Raw genomic sequence first — 7,330 nt, 5'->3', positions numbered from 1 at the left:
ATCATGATCATGTTTTCCTCATAAGTCGATCTGCTATAGACTTGAGTCAGTATTACAGTATGATGGTTTATTTTGTAGAAACTCAAATTGTCGCCACACTCGACTTGGTAGATGTCACTTGATAATGTGAAAACATATAAGAGGGCTTGAAGTCAACCAAATATCCCTCCCATTATGACAATATTCAGGTAATAGAGTCATAATGTCGTGATTATATGATGTCTAAATAATCTGAAATCATTAATAAGTATTAGCATTATTATTAAGTTAATTGTAAGTATTTATTTGTAAGTAATAAATTCACTTATACCTCATTGGGCTTAAGTCGATCAAAGCATGTTCAATATTGAATCAACATGTTCGTAGGTTGTTCAAAAGCTATCAAAACTTCATTCCATCTACATTATGTAAAACGTATTTAGTTACATATAATTAAAAAATCACATCTAGATAAATGAAAATAAACGTAGTGTGCACTGAGAGGACATCCAACATATTGTTCAAGAGTGAGTACATGGTGTTATAGAGCAATAGTAGGAAACTTATCCCACGCCCACAGTTGTAAAAGTATTAATGGACCTGCTATATCCATGGCACCAGCTTGACCAGCTCGACAAAGTTCATGATATAACCATGCGAGGCATGCACTACCCCAAATATATCATTCAGCTACCTCGAAATCACTTAATAATGGAAGGAACATGAGATGAACAAATGTGTTAGATTTATCGTGAAATAAAAATCCACCAATGAGTTGCATAATATATGCTCATGCATATCTCTATATCGTAATGTCATCAGCATTTGGTGGTAATTTAGTAAATTGTGCTGCTAGCCAAGGAATACTCAACCTAGAGCCCTTACATTGAGGAGGTCGAACTCCAAGTAAATTCTTACATAGTTGTGTCCAATCGTACTGCAAGGATCCTATAGTAGACTCTTAATCAATAGGTAGACCTAACTGAACAGTAACATCTTGTAGTGTAATAGTACACTCTCCACCAGGCATATAAAATTAGTAAGTTTCCTACCTTCATCTCTCAATTAGTGCAGTAATAAGGTGTCAATCTAGCTGAGTAAACCCTAACTATGAAACTCCCAAAAATCTAGACTTTGTAGATATGGTACTATACGATTATCTAGCCTAATGTTGTGGGATACTATGACATCTCTTCTTCAACATTGCAAAACTATGGTAGATTCATTATCTCATACTAATTGTGAACGATGTGATCGTTGTAAGTATAACTTATGCGAATCCAAAGGTCCTGGATCCATAATTAATGTTGGGATATAATAAGGCGAACAACACAATTATATCCAAATATCGTTTAAAATAACAAGGCATAAAGTATAGTTTATTACAGCCTCAAATATAAAACTATTACAAAGCATCAATTGATTTAAAAAAGCATAGTTTATTACAAAGCAACAATTGATTCACACCATTGAGAACGATATGATCAAATATGCTTCAACTTTTACATAGAAAATATAAAATCAAATTCAATATTAATAAAACTTAATAGTACGTTAAAAAATTAATTAAAATTTTACCTTAATCATCCATTTGTCTCAAGGACGAAGCGTTAGAATTGCGAATTAGACATGTATGTTTGTTATGTCTTTCTCTCTTGCATATTCCATAATGAACTTTCGTACCCACCTCTCGTTAATTCATCTCATTGTGAATGCGGGAAGTTTTTGGACATCCATGTTCCCTCAACAAATTTAGGTTGGATGAGTAACATCAAGCGTGACTTCCGGCAAATAGTCCCTATGTTGTATAAGGTGAAAGCGAGATGCATAACAAAATCGGTATCGTAATAATTCGTAAAACTTCTAGAAATAAATCAAGTATGCCAAGTGAACATGGTTGCAGACTGCAATTATATGATAGCACGATATCTTGAAAGATTATCACTTGTTACAGGTACATGTATTGTCCTTCAAGTAAACAACTTGAGTATGCTGGCCTTTATAAGGAGAGAACATATTCATTTATGTTTCAACTTGAAAGTTTGTGTCTCTCGATCAACAGAAGTCACTGAATGCGCCGCCACTCTTTTCTCCCACCTTCTCAATTTATTTAAATCATACTTTGTATACTTTTCACCTTGAGCCAATGTTTCACTAATATCCTCTCTACGTTTCTCGAAATAAGTAATGGTTTGAAAAAACGTAAACTTCACTAATGCATTAATTGGGCAACATTCTAGCTCCCTTGAAAGTACCATTAATACACTCTACTATATTTGTTGCCATCCATCCATATCGAAGCCTTTATCGTGTGCTTGGATCCATTTTCCATTTTTATATGTTTATATTAGTGAAAAAAAAATCAATACAATATGGACTCAATTGTTATAACTCTCTTATATATCTTTCAAATTTACGCTTTTTGTGTTGACTTCCAGCATGATACACCAAATCTTTTAGGGGCTTTGAATTATATTTTTTTGTTGAAATTGCTAGCCACATGCGAAGGAAAAATCGACGATTTGCTCTCGGTTCACTCCAACCATTTTTCTTATTTTTCACAGTTGCTAAAATACCTCCATGTCGATCAGAAATTAGACAAATACCATTTCGTTCAATAACCAAATTTTGCAAGGCACACAAAAACCATGACCAACTAGAAGTATTTTTCTCTTCAACAACAACAAAGCAAGAAGGAATATATTTCCATTTGTATCAATTGAGGTGACAATAAGTAATTTTCCATTATACTTATCATACAAGTGTGTACCATCAATCTGGATTAATGGTCTACAATGTTTAAATCCTTCAATTGCAGGACCAAATTACCAAAAAAACTCACCTAAAAATTAGATTGTCAAGTTTATTCGAAGGTATCAAATCCCAAAGAACTCAAGTATTGACATTGTAATGCACCAGAGCATTCATCCAGTATGGGAACTCTTATTACAATTTTTCCCAATCTCCAGAACTTTAATTAATGTTTTTCGTTTAGCTTGCCGCACACGTCTGTAGTTTACACAATATCCAAAATCTTTTTTTATGGTTTCTTATAATGAAGCTACAGGGTGCTAGGATCACGTCGTACAATATTATGGATTTCATTGCACATAAAATTTGAGTCCAATTGTGAGTGATTCTATATGAGCTCTGCATATAAGCATGAATGAACCTCTTCAAGTACACTAATTTCAAACATCTCATGGGACTTACGTCGACGAGCACGATGTTTCCACCTGCAACCATCATTCCAGTGTTTGCATTTTACACAGCACATATCTTGATTTGATTTTCTTACAGAAATTGATAATGTTGTGCAGTACAATATTTTTTTTTACAGCAAGTTGTAGTTCTTATTTGCTTATAAACTTTGACCCTATACGTATGTTATCTGCATTCATCTCTACGGACAGTGACCCTTCTTCCCACTTTAACCATTCTTCACATATAGAATCCATAATCTTAAAATCTATTTCAATGAATATATGTGAAGGTGCTTCTTCATTAGGACATGCAGGATTCAAATTTACTGGGGGTTCAAACACAATTATGTTCCAAATAATTCATCAACTTCTACTTCAATATTAGAAGCCGACACGTTTCCAGGTTTAAGTATCACCATTTCATCTTAATCTAATGATATAACTATACAATATTTATAACTATATTAAAAAAAAACATAATCCATAATATCTAAATAACTATACATAACCTATAACATAAATCCAAAAAAATTAAACATAACCTATATCACTACTATATTCCCATAACATAAATCCAAAAAAGTTAAACATAATCTAACATTAATCAATCTATGTCCAAATTTAATTTAATATAATCCAAGCAAAATTTGTAACACTTTACAATGTTTATATCTAAAACAAATTTAATATAATTTAAATAATCCATAACAAAAAATAGATATAAAATATTAAACTATAAAAAAATACACTCACATACATAACAGATTTCTTAAAAAACACATGGGTAAAGGAGAAAGAAAGACATATAGAAAAAAAAGAAAAAAAAGTTACCGGCGATCAGGGAAGAGCGATCCGCGGCAGTGACGGGGAAAGGCGGAGCGGAGGATGTCAGTGACGAGCGACAACAAACGGCTGTTGGCAGCTAAGGTTGGATTGTGTCAGCAGCGGCAATGGAGGAGGAGAGAGATGGGAATATAAAAATGAAAAGAGTTTTGTGGGAGAGGGAGAGGGACCACGAGTCGGAACATTTATACCCACCAAAAATCCTAGCAAATCGCAATCAACGGTATGTCAGAATTGAAATCGCAGTTGTTGGATGTGACTTCCGTCAAGGGAAACGTGACTTTAGCTGGATGAGCTGGAGCCACGTCAAGGAAAAGTCGCAGCTGACAGCTACAACTTCAATAAAATTGTAGCCATCAGTGAAATCGCGGCCGATAGCTACGATGTACACTCAAATCACAGCCAACCCCTACGACTTTGGTGAAATCGCAGGCGTTGCCTACAATTTATCTAACCTATTTTTAAATTATTTTAAAACCTACACTAGCTTTGTCATTTGTTTTTTTAAACATTATTTAAAAAATATCCAAATCAAATCCATAGAACTTAATGAAATAGAGAAGTATAGAAATACAGAGAGGAAGTGAGGGAGGGGAGTACATCAGCTTCAGACTTCAGAGTAGTAATGGTGAGCGAGTCTTGGAGGAGTTTCTATGTGTTCAAGTTTGAGTAAAAACACTACAAATTGTAACAAAAATTATTACAAATATAAAATAAATTTCTATCAATTTCAATACACAAACAAGACTAATTTGAAGCATGCAATATAACTCTGCAAAAATAAATAGGAGAACGATTAGAGAAGTTAACCCTGTGAATTTTATAATCTTTCGACAAAACTGTCTCCTCTTCCCAAACACCTCTTAGGTATTTCCATGGTAGGAGTCCAAACCCGTACGTCGCTCTTCTCACGAGCAAATTTTAATAACAATAGTTTCTAACTATCATACATAATGGCGTTTTGGAGCAACTATTCACCAATTATGCAAATAAAAAATAACCTACAGAGCATAAACAAAGTACTTAAGAAATTAAATAAACAATCTAGAATAATAAAACAAAACATTTTATTGGAACATTTGAGAAAGTATTGTTTTGAAGGAAGCTAGGACCGAAAAGGGTGAGAAAGATTGGCTTATATGTCTCACGTCTAGCTTCGAGCTTGCACTATTGCCACTGCTCGAACCAAAAACCCGCGAAATTTGTTTGTAGTGTCATAGGAGAAGGCCATGCCATTGGACATTTAATGAAACCTCGAGAGAAGGAAAACAAATAGGGGTTTCGACTGTTTGGGGCGAGTTTAGGGATTTAAGGGAGAAATAATAGTTTATACTATATTTTCAAGACCTTCTGGTCGGAATTTTCCTCATCAAAATGAACGAAAATTGCATAATTTCATTGAATTTAAAGTTAATTACTTATAACATTGCCATGTTTTTATTTTTGAATAATAAATTTAGATTAAAATTAAGCCTAAATAAAAAAATATTTCCAATGAACATCCACACAACTAAATTTAATTATATTAATTTCAAATTATTCTCGTTCCGAAAAAGATAAATAAATTTCAATCATTTCTCCAACTTTAAATTTCGGAATTTAAAATCATTTCTTAAACATTCTTGATGCCAAACAGAGTATAAGAGAAAGTATGAAATTCTTGCAAAAAAAAAATAATAAAATAAAATACACGCCCGAAACTATTTGTGACAATTTTTTTTATGTATAATACGAAATTATTAAACAAAGTTGTAATGGTTAAAAAATTTAGTTAACTTCTATAAAGTGAGGCTATGACTAGATATCATATATTTTTCTAAATATAATTAAATAAAAAAATTCAACTGTTATTGAATTAAAAAAATTCCAACTTTCTAACCGTCACAAAATAATACAAAATCCGAAACTTTACGTTTTTTTGTGCCAAAATCACGCTCTCACCATTTCATGACAATTTTAACTATCATTGAATAAAAAAGAAATTTCTAGTTTTCGTGATAGTTTTTTACAATCATAAAATTTAAAAAATCCAGAAAGTAATGTTTTTTCCGACTAAAAATACGCTCCCACAATTTGTGACAATTTTTTTTGCACAAATTTGTGTTGTTTGTCATAGAAACCTAGTTTTATAGTAGTGTATGAATCAGTATTTAGTACAGAGAGAGGATTTTTTATGCTTTTAGAAGTTCTTTTGACTCCTAAAACATTGGAGGCTTTGATATACACACAGAATTGGATTCATGGCAAATTAGTATTATTAAATCTTCATTCACAACTCAAAGAATTGGGGACTTGTGATAAAATAGAGATTGATAACTTTTTTATTGTCTAATTATTCTTGATTTACTAGGTGCGGTTATAACATTTTTTATTTTCTGTCTTGAGGGATAACTTGGGTAGCTTGGGGCCTCAAAGAATATTCTTACGGTCTTGGGTTCAAGTCACATGGAACGCAATTCTACAAAGTAATGACTCATTGCACATGTACATGTATGGGGATAGTGCACATACCCTAGGTACAAGGTCATAAAAGCCAAATGACCATTGACTCCTTTGTAATAAAAAAAAACATTTTATACTTTCTCTCTTTTGATCTCTATTTTAACAGAATTTACACTCTTCTAACAACACCGTACATAAATAAATCTCATTAGATCTTGATGGTTTTGATGGTGAGTAAAATAGTTAAATATTATTTTCATGATAAATATTTTTTTGTTATTCTTGATCTTTCAAAACTAATTATTTTTATTGTATTTGAATTTTCAGGACCTAACATTATGAAGTGAAAGATCAAGATCTTGTAGCCTAATGCTTGTGATGTCAATTGTCGTATAAGAGATTTAAGAATGTAATTATTATGTTTGTTAGAATGACTATGTACCGTAAACTTTTAATATATATATTTTTTGAACTAGGACTTCTATGTTAGTTTGAATGACTATGAATAACTTTTAAGATTTGAATCTATAGATGATAAACTTTTAAGCTTTAAAATTGTTAGTAATTTGTAATTTTTTTCAGTCCAATTTTCTTAAAATATGGGGATGAATTGTTTTAAGCTTTTAATATATGGGTGGTCATTAAATTCAGTTCTTCCAGTTCCTTGATCTGGCGAACTAAAAAATTCGGGTTGGTCCAAAAAACCTTCCTAACCCGACCCAACCCGACCCATGGACACCCCTAACAACAAATCACTAAAAGGATCCTAACCCATTTTATTCTCTAATTCCGTTAGAAACCTTACTACCAAGTTAGTAACATGATCAAGGACTCAGAGAAATAGCACATGCTTCAAAAGAAAA

The 7,330-nt window shown here is 32.2% G+C and overlaps 1 pseudogene; it reads right to left on the bottom strand.

The window, feature by feature from the left end:
* Window positions 1-520: 520 nt before the first annotated feature.
* On the bottom strand, window positions 521-1,278 carry LOC148209780 (serine/threonine-protein phosphatase 7 long form homolog pseudogene; annotated as a pseudogene).
* Window positions 1,279-7,330: the final 6,052 nt, after the last annotated feature.

Source organism: Momordica charantia, assembly GCF_013281855.1.
Source record: "Momordica charantia cultivar OHB3-1 chromosome 8 unlocalized genomic scaffold, Mcharantia_2.0 BLBB01000008.1, whole genome shotgun sequence".
Taxonomy (NCBI): domain Eukaryota; kingdom Viridiplantae; phylum Streptophyta; class Magnoliopsida; order Cucurbitales; family Cucurbitaceae; genus Momordica; species Momordica charantia.
The sequence above is the reverse complement of the archived record's forward strand: the minus strand, read 5'-3'. Positions and strand labels throughout refer to the sequence as shown.